A 21,564-nucleotide genomic window follows, 5' to 3' on the forward strand; every position below is an offset into this window, starting at 1 on the left:
GTACTTCATCTGTACTGTACTTCATCTGTACTGTACTTCATACTGTACTGTATCATCCTTATACTCCAACTGAATTTCAAAGCCTAAAAATTATTTACTTCCACTCACTCTAATCTAACATACTTACACATGCCTGCTGGATACTCAAGCAATTACCTCTCAAAGTTTCCTTTACACTCTTCCTTGGTCATTTGCTATTCCTTCCAATCACTTCAGTTTTATACACCTTAATCATCCTATCTTAATCCACCAATTCTATATGACCAAACCATCTCAACAATCTCTTTACCACACTTTGAATTTTACCTTTCATACCACCACACCAGTTATTAATTGCATCATTCCTTTCTGCATAATATTCACACCAAAAACAATTGATCTCTGACATGACATTTCCAACCTCTTCTATGCAACATTCAAATTCCATGATTCACATTCATACAAAAAGTATCATCATCTATATTCATCTTTCATACACTCATCTGCTGACATATCCACACCCAAGTACAGTGGAACCTGTACTTGCGAGTTTAATCCGTTCCATGACCTTGCTTGCAACTGGATTTGCTTGTTTGCACAGTCAATTTTCCTCATTTAAATTAACTGAAATGCAATTAATCCATCCCAGTGGAATTCTGTACTTCAATAATTTCACTAATATCAACTCAACGGCTTATTTATCTATCTCACTTCATCTAATATGACATAATAAACAATATAAATAACATAGAAACCTGATATATACTCTAAAATGAATAAAATATGTCATTCATGTAGTGGTAAAGGCAGTGTCGGCGGTGGACGAGTTTGTCTGGAGAACGGGCAAAATACTTCATGAATAATTTTGCTAATATCATCTATACGGCTTATTTATCTATCACAGTTCATCTAATATAACATAACAAACAATATAACATAGAAACGTGATATATACTCTAGAATGAATAAAATATGTCATTCATGTAGTGGTATGGGCGGTGTCAGCGGTGGATGAGTTTGTCTGGAGACCGGGCAAAATACTTCATGAATAATTTTGCTAATATCATCTATACGGTTTATTTATCTATTATAGTTCATCTAATATGGCATAACAAACAATATAAAAACATAGAAACATGACATATACTCTAGAATGAATAAAATATGTCATTATGTAACAGGTGGAGGCAGCCACAACCGCTCCCTCTTTGTTGTGGTAAACACTGCCATCTAGTGACGGCCTTTTGAAGCCGTCTGTTATTATAATTATTATATGTAGTACATTATTTTTTTTTTCTTATTCGCCGGTATTCTCCCGGCCCAGGTCTTTTCCAAGTAGTGGTGACCCGGCCTTGGCTCCCTATCTGGGGAGTGTCTCGAGACCTAAGTTTCCCATGGGAGGAGGTACAAGTACCCCCTCATCTTTGGGACCAACTGTCCCCAGGCCTAACCACATTCCCCGCCCTCACGGGGCTCATAGGGAGAAGCTAGGCCTCTATTATTATTATGCGTATTATTATTATACATATTATTATACATATTATTTACATATTATTATTATTATATAAATAATTTGTAATTTTTATTCACACAAAAAATGTAAGATTTACTGTTGTTCCTTATTGCAATAATTGTATAAATAATGTCAACCCATTCATGACTGCATATTGGAATGGACAGAGACGTCATTTGTTTACTCTGAAACAGCCAAGCAATGGACTATTTCTCCTACGTTGAGCTCTATTTCAAGGTACTTTTCGTTGTGAAAGCAATTAAAATCATATCTATTTCTGTAATATATCTCCATTCTATCAAATGAGACCAAAAAAACTAGAGTACAACCATAAAAACCATTCGAAATTACCACGAAGGGGTGGCTAATTGCTGAGAAGTGAACTCCATTATATATGCTTATATTTCTTTCATTTTTGGTGTACGTTAAGAAGCATCTTTCCATCATACATTCCCCAAGTTTCAATAAGATAGCCCAACAAACAAATGAGATACAATTCCCGAGATCAAGAGCAAGAGTCCCTCACCAGTGTCACAGAACCTGCCTTGAGGTCTGCTCGCGTGTGGAAGCAAAAAGTCGACCCATCGACTGCTCGTATTTGGAAAAACTTGCATGTGGACACACTTGCAAGTGGAGGTTCCACTGTATCTAAATACAGTGGACCCCCGCTTAACGATCACCTCCCAATGCGACCAATTATGTAAGTGTATTTATATAAGTGCGTTTGTACGTGTATGTGTGAGGGTCTGAAATGGACTAATCTACTTCACAATATTCCTTATGGGAACAAATTCGGTCAGTACTGGCACCTGAACATACTTCTGGAATGAAAAAATATCGTTAATCAGGGGTCCACTGTACATTTCCTTCCTTCCACTATATGCCTTACTTTCATGCTAATCTTCCATTTTTCATTCCAGAGATTTGCACTTACTCTTATCACACTGCTCTTCTCATCACTCATCAACTTGTTTTAACATTCTTCACATTTTGTTAACTTCTTTTTTTCTAAGTCTATCAAACCACATATCTTCCTTAAACTCTAGTACATATTCACATTTTTTTATATTTCAAATTAATCCTTAAACTGTGTACAGCATACTATATACGAAATGCCTTGTGGGAACTCAACAATATAATATATGTATACAGTGGTCCCTCATTTATCGTCGTTAATCCGTTCCTGGAAGTGCGACGATTATCGAAAAAGACGATTTTCAAATCAATTTTCCCCATAAGAAATATTGTAAATACAATTAATCCATTCCTGACACCCAGAAGTATTAAAACAAAATTTTTTTTTACATGATATATAGATGTAGTTTTTCTTCTTCTTTTTAGTAAATATCTACAGGAGAAGGGGTTACTAGCCCATTGCTCCCGGCATTTTAGTCGCCTCATACGACACGCATGGCTTACGGAGGAAAGATTCTTTTCCACTTCCCCATGGACAATAGAAGAAATAAAGAGGAACAAGAGCTGTTTAGAAAAAGGAGAAAAACCTAGATGTATGTATATATATATGCATGTGCATGTCTGTGAAGTGTGACCAAAGTGTAAGTAGGAGTAGCAAGATATCCCTGTTATCTAGCGTGTTTATGAGACAGAAAAAGAAACCAGCAATCCTACCATCATGCAAAACAGTTACAGGTTTCTGTTTCACAGTCATCTGGCAGGACGGTAGTACTTCCCTGGGTGGTTGCTGTCTACCAACCTACTAGGAGGGGTGTTAATGTTGCAGTTTAAAAACTGTAGTGTAAAGCACCCTTCTGGCAAGACAGTGATGGAGTGAATGATTGTGAAAGTTTTTCTTTTTCGGGCCACCCTGCCTTGGTGGGAATAGGCCAGTGTGATAATAAAATATAATATATAGATGTAGTACATAACACAATGGGACATGATGAATGAAACATTAACAGCATAACACTTACCTTTATTGGTGATTCTTCTTAGTGTATGGAAGACTGGAGGAGGAGACAGATTGGATTAGTTACTGTTTGGAAGGGAAATCCCCTTCCATCAACACCTCAGGTGCCAAGTGCTTTTCTGGGGTTACTTCTCTTCTGTTTCTTAATGCCACTAGGACCAGCTTGAGTGTCACTGGAGTCCTGTCTCACAAAAAAAGTGTCCAGAGAGCTCTGTTTCTGGCATTTCTTTAAAACTTCCCTAAAATGGGCCAAGACTCTGTCACTGTACAGGTTGCCGATATGGCTTGCAACATCCTTCTCAATGTGATGTTTCTCCATAAATCTTTCCATCCTACCCCACATTTCACCATGTCTTATCACACTGTGTATGCCACTACGCTTCTTAAATCTCTCAAACCAACCTTTGCTGGCCTTAAATTCACAATTATCAGTACTCGTTGCAGGCAATTTCTTTACCAGATCGTCATGCAACTGCCTAGCTTTTTCACAAATAATTGACGTCATAAGAGTATCTCCTGCTAATTGTTTCTCGTTTATCCATACCAATAATAACTTCTCAACATCTTCGAGTACTGGTGATCTCATTTTTCTCAGCATATTTACCCCCTTTACAACAACAGCTTCCTTGATTCCCTTTTTCTTGGCCACGATGGAAGATATGGTTGTACGGGATTTGTTATACATCCTGGCCAGTTTGGCCACACACACGCCACTTTCATATTGTTCAATGATGTTTTTCTTAAATTCAATCATATTTCTCACTTTCTTTACCAAAGGCTTGGCACTAGGAGCTTTCTTTGGAGCCATGGTAGCTTATTTAGCACTTGCAAGCACTAAAATGAATGGAATATTATGAAATATTTCGTATGAACAAGTGAGGGGACCGTCGCTCACTGGTAAACAATGGCACACTGGCTGGGAAGGGAGGCCGAGGCGGCTCAGAGCGTGAGTACGCGTACTGGACAAAGGACGATTAGCGAGTAAACCGACCATTTGCGAGCCAATGTTTGGACGAGAATAACACAATGATTTCCGAAAAGGACGACTATCGAGCCGGACGATTATTGAGGGACCACTGTATATGCAGTGGTCTCTTCAACTTACGTCCATTTTGACTTACAGCCAGTTGGTCGGAACCAAGCTTGGTCGTAAGTCGGATGGTACCTGTATAACTTTTTGTCTTTCCCATCACAATTTTGATAAGATTTCTACCATGCACTTTCATTGATACAGCCGACAGACTTACTATATTTCTTAATCTTTTCTTTTATACCTTATCCAATTTACAAAGGAATTCAGCATGCTTCCTGCCTTTCCTTAGGTACCTTCTTCTCTTTCATACCTTTGATAAGCTTTGAAAGTCTCACTACTCTCGGAGCCCAGCCATAGGCCAGGTTCGTCTGGTGCATGCCTGGTCAACCAGGTTGTTGCTGCTGGAGGCCCACTGCCCCATATATCCATCACAGCCTGGTTGATCTGGCACCTGGTGAAGATACTTGTCCAGTTTCTTCTTGAAAGGGACACCGATGTGTGAAACACGCAGAGTAAAAAAAAAAATTGAAAAAATACAAAAATTGAGTTAATCTTACAGAAAAATAGCTGAGCTCTCAGGCAACACTCTGGTGTAAGTATCATTGTTTTACAATGTTACTACATGGAATTATAGTCATTTATAATATGTATGGTGACACTGCCCGGCGTAACATGCATGCTCACATGCCATGAATTTTCCATTTTTTTTTTTTCAATTTTTTTAGTTATTTCTTATATTTTTCTTTCTAATACAGCCTCTCCTCACTTAACGATGGAGTTAGGGGCCTAAGACCCCATTGGTAAATGAATTCGTTGCTAATCGAGGAATCACCCCTTACTGACACTTCAAAAGTGCCACCACCCAAAATTAAAACATTCAGTTTTATGTTTGCTGGGAAATTCCTTTCAATCTGCTTATTATTAATGGTAATACAACATAAAATAGGTCAATGACTTACTTCCAAGATATCCCAGGAAATGCGTGCATAGCTGATTACTTGGGAATTTTTTTTTTTAGAAAATCACACTTTTTTCAGTCTTTGCATAGGATAAGAATAATCTTCTATAGTTATCCTTCAGGCGCGTAATGTTTTTTGTAATGGTTGCGGTCACTTTCTATTTTTTTCTCTCCCCGCCCTCCACCCTTCCATACCTCTTTATATAATATCAGTTTTCATTAATTTGGGTGTCTTTTATCATGCTTCTACATAATTTTTGTTATACCTAATATTATTATGGAATAAATATGATAGGTAGATAACCTTTAGTATAATTATACAATATTTTACAGTGCCGAGAGGCACACCTCTCCATGCATCACTGCTCCTCCTTCCTCTGCTATAGCTCCACCCACTTTGTAATGATGCCAAATGGCAAATTAAATAATATATTAGAAAGAAAACATAAAAATGAAACTCCAACTTGATAACTTTAATTTGCAAAACTCTTATATGTTACAGAAAACAATAAAAAAGTACAATACACATACAAGTTATGCTTACAGAAAAATAGCTTAAGAATCTGGCAACATTTTAGTACAGTATAAGTATCAATCAATCAATCAATCAAGTTTATTCTCTATAAGGATTACAATGCGGGGTTTACAGATTTTTGTTATTGTGTGGTTTACATGTAATAAAATACTAATTACAGAGGGGTCCACTAGGACACCTAGCAAGGCCAGGCATTTCGGGCAAACTTAGATTAATTCTTTACCCTAAATTATTACAAATAATTCAAATTCAAATTCAATTCAAAGTTTATTCTCTATAAGGATTACAATGCTGAGTTTACAGAATTTGGTTATTGTGTGGTTTACATGTAGTAAAATAATAATTACAGAGTGCACCACTAGAACACCTAGCATGGCTAGGCATTTCGGGCAGACTTAAATTAAATCTTAAGTTTAAAATATTACAAAATTATGAGGTAAGTTGGTATTATGGCTAAGTGATAAATACTAGTTTGTGAGTTTAGCAATGTGAATGCTTTTGTTTTGGCACTATACATAGTTTCAGTATTGGAGTATCACAGGCCAACTTATGGCTAGTTAAGATTCATTATTTTGAGATTGAGATTGATATTTCTGTTTATGGCCAAATGGGTGAGTGAGTGTAAGTGTTAACCACCAGGTGGTATTCGTGTAATTAGTTGACAGGGTGTACCAGGGAGATAAGATGTTTTCTGATGGTAGTTTTGAAGGTGATGACTGTGTCTGCAGTTTTAGAATTTTCAGGTAGGGTGTTCCAGATTTTAGGGCCTTTGACATACATTGAATTTTTGTAAAGGTTTAGTCGGACACGGGGAATGTCATTGAGATGTTTGTGTCTGGAGTTGTGCCTGTGGGTTCTGTCACAACTATCAAGAAAGCATTTTAGGTCAAGGTTAATATTGGAATTTAAGGTCCTGTAGATGTAGATTGCACAGTAGTAAGTGTGGATGTACTGAACAGGGAGTAAGTTTAGATCTATGAAGAGTGAGGGGGTGTGTTGCCAGGGATGGGATTTAGTGATTATTCTTACTGTGGCTTTTTGTTGGGTTATTATTGGCTTTAGGTGTGTTGCTGCAGTTGAACCCCAAGCACAGATAGCATAGGTGAGGTATGGATATATAAGTGAATGGTATAGTGTGAGAAGGGCAGTCTGCGGCATGTAGTATCGTATCTTGGAGAGGATCCCAACCGTTTTGGATACTTTTTTGGTTAAGTGTTGGATATGGGTGCTGAAGTTCAGGTTGTTGTCGAGGTATAGGCCTAGGAATTTGCCCTCATTATGCCTGGCAATTAGAGTGTTGTTGATCTTAACCCTTTGACTGTCGCAACCCCCAATCCTGAGGTGTCTCCTGGTGTCGCAAAATTTAAAAAAAAAAATAAAAAAATTTTTTCTTATGAAATGATAGAGAATCTTTTCCCGATTGTAATGACACCAAAAAAACGAAATTTGATGGAAAACTGACGGAATTATGCTCTCGCGAAGTTAGCGACCTCGGCGCTGTTTACAAATCGGCGATTTCGCCCACTTTGAGCCCTATTTTCGGCTAATTCCATTGTTCCAGTTGCCCAAACTCATAGCTATTTCTTTAGAACTTCATTTTTTCTATCGATTGAATACAAGAAACTGCCCATTTACTGATTTCAACTACCTAATAATGTGGTCAGAAATTTGCAATTTGGCCAATTTCACGAAAACTAAAAAATATGACAATTTCAAAATAAGGTCCAGAATGAACAATGCAGACATTCCTGGCTCTAAAATAACGTTTTCTTTGTTCATCAGTCACGTCTCCAGGCCCTTCTGATATTACTCTTGCTTTCTATTTTGAATTTTTATTCAAACAAAAAATATTAGACTTACTATTATGCAGACTACTGCAATGCTGTAATAACTGTATAAATAACATCAACCCATTCATGACTGCATATTAGAATGGCTAGTTGGACATTTATTGGACAATGGCATCATTTGTTTACTTTTGAACATTGGCAAAAATCAAACATTTCCCCTACTTTGAGCTCCATTTCTAGGTTCTTTTTATAGTAAAATCAATCTATTTCTGTAATATGCTTTCCATTCTATCAAACGAGACCAAGAAAACGAGAATACAACCATAAATACTATACGAAAATAGACCACAAAGTCGGCATTTTAATTAAAAAAACAGTCAGAGTTTTTTTTTTCTCATTATGCACTGCGTGCTCCAGGATTTTTTTTATATGGTGCACACTGACCACACAGACCCATTCTCTCACATGTGGGCCTACCAGCTTTCTCCTGCTTGATATGAAGCCGCTAGAATTTATGAGTATATATACGTCAAACATGGCACCTCGTAAAACGTATATATACGGCCGCGACAGTCAAAGGGTTAATGTTAATTTGCGCATCTCCTGCTCTGCTACCAAACATAATGTAGTAAGTTTTGTCAGTGTTAAGCGTAAGTTTATTGGCTGTCATCCAAGTCGATATTTTGATCAGCTCCTCATTAACCCTTTCAGGGTCCAAGGCTGAAATCTGAAGTGGTGCTCCAGTGTCCAAGAAATTTTGAAAAAAAAAAAAAAAATTTTTCTTACAGAATTAAAGAGCATATTTTTGTGAAGGTAATAAGACAAAAAAAAAAATCTGATCAGTACTTACCGAGATACAGTGCCAAGAAGTTTGTCAAAAATGATGTGGTGGCGGTAACATCGACGAATTCCACATACGCGCATTACATTATTTTGTGGTTTTAGTTGTTTTTTCTTTTCTTTTCCAATTTTTTTCTATTCCTACTAACATTTGGGGCCTGAGAGACCAATACTGTATATAATGTATATATATAAACTCACTGTATTGAACACAATAACCGCACTAAAGTTATCATATTATTGTTTACCACTTTTGTTTATTACAATAAACATGCACAAATATTGTATAATACTAATGTTCTATCATATATTTACATATTTACAATCACTGGACATGGTTTTAGAACTGCTGGAGCTTGTGGAACTCCTTGAAACAAGGCACCATGCACAGAGGCACCTTACATTCCTCACACATAAACCGAGTGTCTTTGCGTCTTTGTTGCCGTCGTTTTGTTTGTGCACAGACAATGCATCTCTTCTGAGCAAATTTCTTCTGAGTTGAAGGAAGCTGTATTATGAAATGATCACCTTCTCTCCTCAAACGCTTGGGTATATCCTGAGGAATTCGAGGACCATGTTGTATAGCAGGTGTTGTTACCTGGTACTTCATTATGAGTTGTCTGACAACAGACAAACAAAATTCACCATACGGTGGTCTGTTGCCAGTCTTTATTTGGTACATATTATATGCATTGAGCATTGAAATGTCCATGAGATGGAAGAAAAGTTTCATGTACCACTTGTAACTCTTACGAACACAGTCAGCAAAACCAATCTGCATGTCACATTTGCCAACCAAGCGCATGTTTTGTGTATAATCAATCACTGTCACTGGTTTTCGAATACGTTCATTAGTCACTCGATCAACTTTGCCACTGTCTTGCATTTCATTAGGGTGAATGGTTGTCAACAATGTGACATCTCATTTGTCATGCCACCGTAATGCCATGATGTCATTGGCAGTAAACACCTGCACGTCATCACCACGAGCACCTGCATTGAGCCTGGGCATATGATAACGATTAGAACGCACTGTGCCACACACATCTGTCTTGTTCACTCGCATGAAATCACTGAGTAATGGGCTTGTGTACCAGTTATCGGTATATAATGTATGCCCCTTACCAAGATAAGGTGCCATCATGTTTCTCACTACGTCACCTGAGATACCCAATAACATCTTGGTATCTTTCAATGTTTTACTACCCGAGTATACAACAATATCCAACACCAGGCCACTGTCACAATCACAGAGTACAAAGAGTTTTATACCAAAGCGTTTCCTCTTGCTTGGTATATACTGCTTGAATGACAGTCTACATTTGAACAAAATCAAAGACTCGTCAATTACAAGATTCTTGAATGGATAAAAGTATATGCTGAACTTTTGTTTGAGATACATGAAAACATTTCTAATCTTGTATAACCTGTCACTTCTGTCAGGCCTGGTTTTTTCAGAGAAGTACAACATACGTAAGAGTAAGATAAACCTGTTCACTGGTATGATTTCACTGAAGACCGGGGTACAAATTAGCCTATCTGTGGACCAGTATGCTTTTATATTATGCTTATAGACGTGAGGCATAAGCATTATTGTTGCAAAAAGCAAATACATTTCTGCAACAGTCGTCTCTTTCCACCTGTGTAGTCTTGACTGTGGTGATAAGATCGTATTTGCCATGGTGTACTCAAAATACTTATTACTTTCCCTGACAATAATTTCCATCAATGGCTGGTCAAAGAATAATTCAAAGAATTCCAGTTCATTGGCTGTGGTTCCAAGGGGACAAGTAGGTAGAATTCCACTTTAAGAGTCATCAAAGTGGTGAGGCTTGGGAACAAAATTGGGATTTTTCTGCCAATCCCACATACGGTTTGCTGGTGGATACTGGACATCATAGGCTGGTTGTGCGGGTGGTTGTGGTTGTGGTGGGCTGGTGGCTGGCGCTCCGCTTTGTCCTTGAACTGACGAGTCAGCATGGGTCCCAGCGTGGCCTGGTGAGTCACGCATGGCGGTGCCACTACCATCTCCACTAACACCATCCACTGATGCCTGTGGTCTATCCATGCCAAGTGTAGCCACATCATCCTCACTATCACTACCTAAAACTGGTGTTGGGCCACGGGATGTACTCCGGGATATACTCAGGGATGTACTCCGTCCCCTGGGCACAGCATAGGGTACACTACCTGAGCGCATGCGGCGGCAAACATACTGACGCTTCACTGGTGAATATGATTCCTCACTATCACTACTCGATTGAACGTCGAGCGCAATAAAATCACAGTCCACATCACTATCATCATCATTACTGAAGTCAGAGGCCTGGCCACACGAAAATATTAGTTTTCTCTTGCGATGAGGAACAACCGACTGTGAGTCACGAGTGCCCACACCAGAGGTAGAAGGTTGAGGATCGTCAGGGTTTTCTGCACTATTATCGATATCCTGGTCATTCTTTTCGGTCACTAACTGATCAAAGCCGTAGAATTTGTCTTCATTTCCACTTCCATCAGTGTCAGAACTATCAGATAGGAAGAGGAGAGTCCCAATTTTCTGGGGAGTGAGAGCTGACTTGCGACGAGGCATGGTGAACAAGGGTAACTGAGCCGGCGTTCCCACAATGCTATGCGGGCACCTAGATTTTTTGTTTATGGCGCATACCCACCACGCAGACCCATTCTCTCACATGTAGGCCTATGAGCGTTTTCACGCTAAATTTGACAGCGCTAGAATTTTGGCATAGATCTACAGTTTGGACACTCAACGTAAAGCCGTTGATCTACGGGACGGACCCTGAAAGGGTTAACAATGGTGTTGAGGGTGGCAAGATTAGGGTGAGAGATGACATAAGTCATGTCGTCAGCAAAGAGAATGGGGTTCAGGAGTTGAGATACGTTTGGAAGATCATTGATGTATATGAGGAAGAGCAGGGGACCAAGGACACTTCCCTGCAGAACTCCAGTATCAAGTGGCTGTGTTGTTGATGCTGTGTCTTTAATGGTGACATACTGATACCTATTAGTAAGGTAAGAAATATGCAAGCGCATGGCCTCTTATACCATAATGGTCAAGTTTGTGGAGTAGGATGCCGTGGTCTACTGTGTCAAAAGCTTTTCTTAGGTGAATAAAAATTCCTAGTGGATATTCCTTATTTTCCAATGCTGTGTAAAGCAGATCTAGCATTTTTATGATTGCATCGTTAGTGCTTTTATTTTTCCTGAATCCAAATTGGCAGGGATTGAGTATGTTTTGTGCCGTTATAAATGAATACAGTCTCCTGTGAACGAGTTTCTCAAAGATTTTGGATAGCAATGGTAAGTTTGATATTGGCCTATAGTTGTTTAAATCTGTAGGGTCACCACCTTTATGTATTGGTGTAACCCTTGCCGTCTTGAGCAGTTTCGGGAAGGTGCTAGTTTTTAGTGACTTGTTAAAAAGTAATGAGATAGTATGCGAGAGGACATGGGCCGCTCTCTTGTACAATAATGGTGGGACATGAGAGAGATTCCCTGAGTTATTTTTAAGTGACTTTATAATCTCAGTGACTTCCGTGGGCTCAGTTGGAGCAAGATAGAAGGAATTTGGGAAATTCCCATCTAGGTAGTCCCCGACATGGGCATTGGTACGTGGGATTTTATTGGCGAGATTAGAACCTATGGTTGAGAAGAAGTCGTTTATCTTGTTAGCTGTGTCAGTGGGATGCAGTGGTGTTTCATTAGGTTTAGTTAGGACAATATTCTTGTTTTTTTTCAGTTTGTGGGTCCCTAGAATCTGAGAGAGTGTTTTCCAGGTCTTTTTTATATCTCCTCTTGTGTCAGTGAATCTACTGGAGTAGTATAGTTGTTTGGCTTTCTTTATTACTTTGGTGAAGACTGATGAATAGTGTTTAAGAATATCTTTGTGTATTAAGCCCTGTCTATATTGCTTTTCATATTGGTGCTTCTTATCAATGGATTTCAGAATGGTGCTGGTTAGCCATGGGCAACCAAGCCATTTGGTTGTGATCTGTTTCGTTTTTATAGGACAATGTTTGTTGTATAGTCTAAGTAATTTGTTAAGAAAAATGTCTGTCCAGTCATCAATACCATTGGCCTTGGAGAATTCTGTAGGCCAGTCAACAGTCTCTAGGTCAGCTGTGAACTTCCTCATTGAGGCCTCATCATGGAGTCTAAATGAAACTTTGTTGTATTCAATTGGTGGTTTATTAATGTTTGTCAAGAGGAAGGTAGGGTAGTGGTCTGTAGTGCTATCTGTGATTATCCCTGATTTAAGGGGGGCTAGTATATTGGTCCATATGTGGTCTATTATGGTTGCACTTGTTTCAGTGAGCCTGGTTGGTTTAGTTATTGTTGGTATGAGAAGTGTGTTGTTCATATTGTTGATGAAATCAGTTACAGGCTGATCATCTAGTAGGCCAAGGTTGATTATTGGAGTAAGTTGACTAAATACTAAGTGAGTAAATACTAGTTTGTGAGTTTAGTAATGTGAATGCTTTTGTTTTAGCACAATACATAGTTTCTATACTGGAGTATCACAGGCAAACTTATGACTAGTTAAGAATCATTATTTTAAGATTAAGATTTGTATTTCTGTGCTTATAGTCAAGTGAGTGAGTGAGTGTAAGTGTGAACCACCAGGTGGTTTTCATGTAGTTATTGACGGGGTGCATCAGGGAGATAAGATGTTTTCTAACAGTAGTTTCGAAGGTGATGAATGTGGCTTCAGTTCTAGAGTTTTCAGGTAGGGTGTTCCAGATTTTAGGGCCTTTGACATACTACATTGAATTTTTGTAAAGGTTTAGTCGGACACAGGGAATGTCGTAGAGATGTTTGTGTCTGGTGTTATGCCTGTGCGTCCTGTCATAACTATCAAGAAAGCATTTCAGGTCAAGGTTAACCCTTTCAGGATTTCCGATGTACTAGGACGGCTTACGCACCAGGGCTATTGACGTACTAGTACACTTAAATTCTAGCGCCTTCAAGTCTAGCGAGAGACATTTACCTGGAGTTTACCTGGAGAGAGTTCCGGGGGTCAATGCCACTGCGGCCCGGTCTGTGACCAGACCTCCTGGTGGATCAGAGCCTGATCAACCAGGCTGTTACTGTTGGCTGCACGCAAACTAAAGTACGAGCCACAGCCCGGCTGGTCAGGAACCGACTTTAGGTGCTTGTCCAGTGCCAGCTTGAAGACTGCCAGGGGTCTGTTGGTAATCCCCCTTATGTATGCTGGGAGGGAGTTGAACAGTCTCGGGCCCCTGACACTTATTGTATGGTCTCTTAACGTGCTAGTGACACCCCTGCTTTTCATTGGGGGGATGTTGCATAATCTGCCAAGTCTTTTGCTTTCGTAGTGAGTGATTTTCATGTGCAAGTTCGGTACTAGTCCCTCTAGGATTTTCCAGGTGTATATAATCATGTATCTCTCCCGCCTGCATTCCAGGGAATACAGGTTCAGGAACCTCAAGCGCTCCCAGTAATTGAGGTGTTTTATCTCCGTTATGCGTGCCATGAAGGTTCTCTGTACATTTTCTAGGTCAGCAATTTCACCTGCCTTGAAAGGTGCTGTTAGTGTGCAGCAATATTCCAGCCTAGATAGAACAAGTGACCTGAAGAGTGTCATCTTGGGCTTGGCCTCCCTAGTTTTGAATGTTCTCATTATCCATCCTGTCATTTTTCTAGCAGATGCGATTGATACAATGTTATGGTCCTTGAAGGTGAGATCCTCCGACATGATCACTCCCAGGTCTTTGACGTTGGTGTTTCACTCTATTTTGTGGCCAGAATTTGTTTTGTACTCTGATGAAGATTTAATTTCCTCGTGTTTGCCATTTTTGAGTAATTGAAATTTCTCATTGTTAAACTTCATATTGTTTTCTGCAGCCCACTGAAAGATTTGGTTGATGTCCACCTGGAGCCTTTCAGTGTCTGCAATGGAAGACACTGTCATACAGATTCGGGTGTCATCTGCAAAGGAAGACACGGTGCTGTGGCTGACATCCTTGTCTATGTCAGATATGAGGATGAGGAACAAGATGGGAGCAAGTACTGTGCCTTGTGGAACAGAGCTTTTCACAGTAGCTGCCTCGGACTTTACTCTCTTGACTACTACTCTCTGTGTTCTGTTAGTGAGGAAATTATAGATCCATCGACCGACTTTTCCCGTTATTCCTTTAGCACGCATTTTGTGCGCTATTACGCCATGGTCACACTTGTCGAAGGCTTTTGCAAAGTCTGTATATATTACATCTGCATTCTTTTTGTCTTCTAGTGCATCTAGGACCTTGTCATAGTGATCCAATAGTTGAGACAGACAGGAGCGACCTGTTCTAAACCCATGTTGCCCTGGGTTGTGTAAATGATGGGTTTCTAGATGGGTGGTGATCTTGCTTCTTAGGACCCTTTCAAAGATTTTTATGATATGGGATGTTAGTGCTATCAGTCTGTAGTTCTTTGCTGTTTCTTTACTGCCCCCTTTGTGGAGTGGGGCTATGTCTGTTGTTTTTAGTAACTGTGGGACCCCGGTGTCCATGCTCCCTCTCCATGGGATGGTAAAAGCTCGTGATAGGGGCTTCTTGCAGATCTTGATGAACACGGAGTTCCATGAGTCTGGCCCTGGGGCAGAGTGCATGGGCATGCCATTTATCGCCTGTTCGAAGTCATTTGGCGTCAGGATAACATCAGATAGGCTTGTGTTAACCAAATTCTGTGGCTCTCTCATAAAAAATTCATTTTGATCTTCGACTCTCAGTCTGGTTAGCAGCTTGCTAAAAACTGAGTCATATTGGGATTTGAGTAGCTCACTCATTTCCTTGCTGTCATCTGTGTAGGACCCATCTTGTTTAAGTAGGGGCCCAATACTGGACGTTGTTCTCGACTTTGATTTGGCATAGAAGAAATGCTTTGGGTTTCTTTCGATTTCATTTATGGCTTTTAGTTCTTCCCGCGATTCCTGAATCCTATAAGATTCCTTTAGCTTAAGTTCGATGCTTGCTATTTCTCTGACCAGTGTCTCCCTACGCCTTTCAGATATATTGACCTCTTTTAGCCGCTCTGTTATTCTTTTCCGTTGCCTGTAAAGGGAGCGCCTGTCCCTTTCTATTTTACATCTACTCCTCCCTTTTCTTAGAGGAATAAGCCTTGTGCATACATCGAGCGCCACCGAGCTAATCTGTTCTAGGCATAAGCTGGGGTCTGTGTTGCTTAGTATATCTTCCCAGCTTATATCAGTTAGGATTTGGTTTACTTGGTCCCACTTTATGTTTTTGTTATTGAAGTTGAATTTGGTGAATGCTCCCTCATGACTAATCTCATTACGTTGGTCTGGGGCTCCGCGCATACATGTCTGAACCTCAATTATGTTGTGATCTGAGTATATTGTTTTTGATATGGTGACATTTCGTATCAGATCATCATTGTTAGTGAAGATGAGGTGCTGGTTTAACCCTTTCAGGGTCCGTCCCGTAGATCTACGGCTTTACGTTCAGGGTCCAAACCGTAGATCTACGTCATGAGCTCAGCTCACTCTGATAAACTGTGAGTGGTACATTTGGGCCTAGATATGAGAGAATACATCTATGTGGTATGTGTGCACCACATAAAACAAATCCTGCAGCACATTGTGTATAATGAAAGAAAAAAAGCTGAGACCATGATTTTCGATTAAAACAGTGACTTTGCAGTGTTTTTTGTATGTTTTTTATAGTTGTATTTGCGATTTCTTGGTCTCATTTGATAGAATGGAAGGCATATTACAGAAATAGAGATGATTTTGATTGGTTTTAGCACTGGAAATGGCTTGAAACTGAGCTCAAAGTAGCGGAAATGTTAAAATTTTGCCGATGTTCAAGAGTAAACAAATGACCTCACACGTCTAATACACATGAGCTGGTGGGTCTAATATACATTTACAAATGTGGTGATGATATTTATCAATTATTACAATTTTGCATAACAGTAAATCTTCTATTTTTTGGTGTGAATAAAAATTCATTATGTGAATAAGAAATCAAATTGGAATTTATTTGTAAAGCCTCAAAACGTAACTAATGAACAGAGGAAATGTTAGTTTAGTCCCAGGAATACCTACATTGTTTATTCTGGACCCCATTTTGAAATTGGAATATTTTGAACTTTGTGTTAAATTGGCCAAATTACCAATTTCCAATCATATTATTTTGTAGTTGAAACAGTTGACTTGGCGATTTCTTGTGCTCAATCGATTGAATAGAAGTAATACTAGTGAAATAGCTAAGAATTTGGTCGACTGGAATAATGTAATTGACCTAAAATGGGAGTCAAAGTCGGCAAAATCGCCGATTCGTAAATATCGCTGACACATCAAAATTCGCGAGAGCATAATTTCGTCAATTTTCCATCAAATTTCGTACTTTTTGTTTTATTACTTTCACAAAAGGATTCTCTACCATTTCATAAGAAAAAATATTTTTTTTTTTTTGAAAATTCTTGGACACTGGGGCACCACTTCAGATTTTGGCCTTGGACCCTGAAGGGGTTAAATTGAATTTTGTGCAGAGATTTAAAAGCTCGTGTGAGTGTGAGTTTTCATCAGAGCTGCCTCCTGGTGTTATTACTGCAACAATATTATTTGCTATATTCCTCCATTTTAGGTGCCTTAAGTTGAAATCCCCCAGGAGCAAGATGTTGGGTGCAGGAGCTGGCAGATTTTTCAGACAGTGGTCAATTTTTAACAGCTGTTCCTGGAATTGCTGGGATGTTGCATCCGGAGGCTTGTAGACTACCACAATGACTAGGTTTTGGTTCTTGATCTTTACTGTTAAAACTTCCACTACATCATTTGAGGCATTCAGCAGTTCTGTGCACACAAGTGACTCTGCAATGTACAGGCCAACCCCCCTTTCCCTTTTGCCTGTTCACTCTGTCGCATCTGTATAGGTTGTAACCTGGGATCCATATTTCATTGTCCAAGTGATCCTTTAGGTGGGTCTCAGTGTAAGCCGCAAACATTGCCTTTGCCTCTGCAAGCAGTCCACGGATGAAAGGTATTTTGTTGTTTGTTGCTGGCTTTAGACCCTGTATATTTGCAAAGAAGAATGTCATCGGACTGGTGGTATTGTTGGTACTGGGTTTTTTTTTTTTCCGGCATTAGTATCTGTATCTGTTGGTTTGGAGTGGAGGCCATGGACTGTGGTTCCACTCCAGGAATGACTAGATTTGGTGTACGATTTCTGTCATTTCCTGCCAGTTTTTTTTTCTTCCTGGCACTAAAAAACCTTGAGTGGCTGTGGCTACCCAGGTTTTCCCATGGCCTGGATGTACACAGTATAAAAAAAATCCTGCAGCACACAGTGCATAATGAGAAAAAAAAACTCCAACCGTGTTTTTGGTTTAAAACAGCGACTTTGCAGTGTATTTTCGTATGGTATTTATGGGTGTATTTTAGTTTTCCTAGCCTCATTTTATAGATTTTAAGACATACTACAGAAATTGAGATGATTTTGATTGGTTTCATAATGAAAAGTACCTTGAAATTGAGCTAAAAGTAGCAGAAATGTTCGATTTTTACCAAAGTTCAAAAGTAAACAAATCATGCCAAGTGTCCAATACACGTCAACTGGTAAGTCTAATATTCTTTCACAAGTGCGCTGACATTATTTATACCATTTCTACACCATCTGTACACTAATGCAGTAGTCTGCATAACAGTAAACCATCTATTTTATGTGAGAATAAAAATTCCAAGTGGAAAGCAAGAGAGATGTAAGAGGGGCCTGGGGACGCGACTATATGGAAATTGGCATCTTCTGAAATTTGTGTGAAATTGGCAAAATTGCCAATTTCTGACCACTTTACTGGATAGTTGAAATCGGTATATAGGTGGTTTCTTGTACTCATTCGATAGAAAAAATGGAGTTCTAGCAAAATAGATATGATTTTTGTCAACTAGTACAGTGGAATTGGCCGAAAATAGGGCTCAAAGTGGGTGAAATCGCCGATGCATAAACACTGTCGAGACTGCTAACTTCACGAGAGCAATTCCGTAAGTTTTCCATCAGATTTCGTACTTTTGGTGTCATTATGACCAGGAAAAGGTTCTCTCTCATTTCATAGGAAAAAATCTTTTTTTTTTTTCGAAAAATTTTCGACCCTGAGAACGAGTTTAGGAGAGGACCTCTCGACCCTGAAAGGTAATGTAAACAAACCAGGTGGCGAGCGCTGTATTTGAAAAACCGCTTGCCATATATAAAGTTTTGGTCATAATTTGAGATCGCTTTATTAGCGGAACGCCGTAAGGCGAAACTCCATAAGGCAAAACACTGAAAAGCGGGGCCTTACTGTATAGATAAAAATTGGGGAGAGATTACATTAACCCTTAAACGGTCCTAACGTATATATACGTTCTCTCGCGTAGCGTCCCAAACGTATATATACATTTCATTTGTCATTCATTCAACATTGGCACGATATGCCTGAGAGAATGGGTGTGGTCACTCAGTATGTGCCATATGAAAAAAATTGGGGACGCTTGGGTACCACATGTTCTTTTTTCCTATAATTTTTTTTTTTTTTTTCAAAATATTTGGGGCGCTGCGCGAGAGAACGGATATATACGTTTGAACCATTTAAGGGTTAAAAGTATTGGCCAGCCATGTGAGGGTATAATCAACAGGCTTCTGGATAAAAAAAAAAGTATACAGTATAATGTACATATTAAATTTTTCAATTAGCACACTGGCCGATTCCCACCAAGGCAGGGTGGCCCAAAAAAGAAAAACTTTCACCATCATTCACTCCATCACTGTCTTGCCAGAAGGGCTCCTTACACTACAGTTTTTAAACTGCAACATTAACACCCCGCCTTCAGAGTGCAGACACTGTACTTCCCATCTCCACGACTCAAGTCCGGCCCGCTGGTTTCCCTGAATCCCTTCATAAATGTTACTCTGCTCACACTCCAACAGCACGTCAAGTATTTAAACCCATTTGTCTCCATTCACTCCTATAAAACACACTCACGCATGCCCGCTAGAAGTTCAAGCCCCTAGCACACAAAACCTTCTTTACCCCCTCCCTCCAACCTTTCCTAGGCCGACCCCTACCCCGCCTTCCTTCCACTACAGACGTATTAAATACCAACATAAATTTAAGAGCACACACACACACACACACACACACACACACACACACACACACACACACACACACACACACACACACAGGCACATATAACAGGAAGGGCACTGCAGTGGATCAGAGAATACCTGACAGGGAGGCAACAACAAGTCATGGTACATAATGATGTATCACAGTGGGCACCTGTGACAAGCGGGGTCCTACAGGGGTTGGTCCTAGGACCAGTGCTATTTTTGGTATATGTGAACGACATGATGGAAGGGTTAGACTCAGAAGTGTCCCTGTTCGCAGATGATGTGAAGTTAATGAGGAGAATTAAATCAGATGAGGACCGGGCAGGACTTCAAAGAGACCTGGACACCTGGTCCAGCAACTGGCTTTTCAAATTTAATCCCGCCAAATGCAAAGTCATGAAGATAGGGGAAGGGCACAGAAAACTGCAGACAGAGTATAGGCTAGGTGGCCAAAGACTGCAAACCTCGCTCAAGGAGAAAGATCTTGGAGTGAGTATAACACCGAGCATGTCTCCGGAAGCACACATCAACCAGGTAACTGCTGCAGCATATGGGCGCCTGGCAAACCTGAGAACAGCATTCCGATATCTTAATAAGGAATCGTTCAAGACACTGTACACCGTGTACATCAGGCCCATACTGGAGAATGCGGCACATGTTTGGAACCCGCACTTGATAAAGCACGTCAAGAAACTAGAGAAAGTGCAAAGGTTTGCGACAAGGTTAGTTCCAGAGCTAAGGGGAATGTCCTATGAAGAAAGGTTAAGGGAAATCAGCCTGACGACACTAGAGGACAGGAGGGTCAGGGGAGACATGATAATGACATATAAAATACTGTGCAGAATAGACAAGGTGGACAAAGACAGGATGTTCCAGGGAGGGGACACAGAAACAAAAGGTCACAATTGGAAGCTGGAGACATAGATGAGTCAGAGAGATATTAGGAAGTATTTCTTCAGTCATAAAGTTGTCAGGCAGTGGAATAGCCTAGAAAGTGATGTAGTGGAGGCAGGAACCATACATAGTTTTAAGACGAGGTTTGACAAAGCTCATGGAGCAGGGAGAGAGAGGGCCCAGTAGCAACCGGTGAAGAGGCGGGGCCAGGAGCTAAGACTCGACCCCTGCAACCACAAATAGGTGAGTACACACGTACACACACACACACACACACACACGCATGCACGCGCGCGCACACGCACGCACGCAAGCATGCACGCGCGCACACACACACACACACACACACACACACACACACACACACACACACACACACACACACACACACACACACACACACACACACACACACACACACTTGGAGAACTTGGACCCGCATGGGGGCCAAGATACATGGAGGGCTAAGATGATGGAGGTGGTACTGGAAAAGTTCATGTACCAACACGTAAGGGACACTACAAGAGAGAGAGAGGTGAGCATGAACCAGCAAGGCTAGACTTAGTATTCACCTTGAGTAGTGCAGATATCGAGGACATCACATATGAAAGACCCCTTGGGGCCAGTGACCATGTGGTTTTAAGCTTCGAATACACAGTAGAGCTACAAGTGGAGGGAGAAGCAGGAAGGCCAGGACGAATGAAGCCAAACTACAAGAAAGGGGACTACACAGGAATGAGGAACTTCCTGAACGGAGTTCAGTGGGACAGAGAACTGGCAGGGAAGCCAGTTAATGAGATGATGGAATATGTAGCAACAAAATGCAAGGAGGCTGAGGAGAGGTTTGTACCCAAGGGTAACAGGAATAATGAAAAAGCCAGGATGAGCCCATGGTTTACCCAAAGGTGCAGGGAGGCAAAAACCAAGTGTGCTAGGGAATGTAAGAAATATAGAAGGCAAAGGACC

General features: G+C 40.2%; 1 protein-coding gene across 4 annotated transcripts in view; it reads right to left on the minus strand.

Moving 5' to 3' along the window:
- Positions 1-21,564, minus strand: part of Hmt-1 (ABC transporter ATP-binding protein/permease Hmt-1) — a 284,462-nt gene that overhangs the window by 157,063 nt on the left and 105,835 nt on the right. The gene's annotated exons all lie outside the window — the stretch shown is intronic.

Source organism: Cherax quadricarinatus, chromosome 63, assembly GCF_038502225.1.
Source record: "Cherax quadricarinatus isolate ZL_2023a chromosome 63, ASM3850222v1, whole genome shotgun sequence".
Lineage (NCBI taxonomy): Eukaryota > Metazoa > Arthropoda > Malacostraca > Decapoda > Parastacidae > Cherax > Cherax quadricarinatus.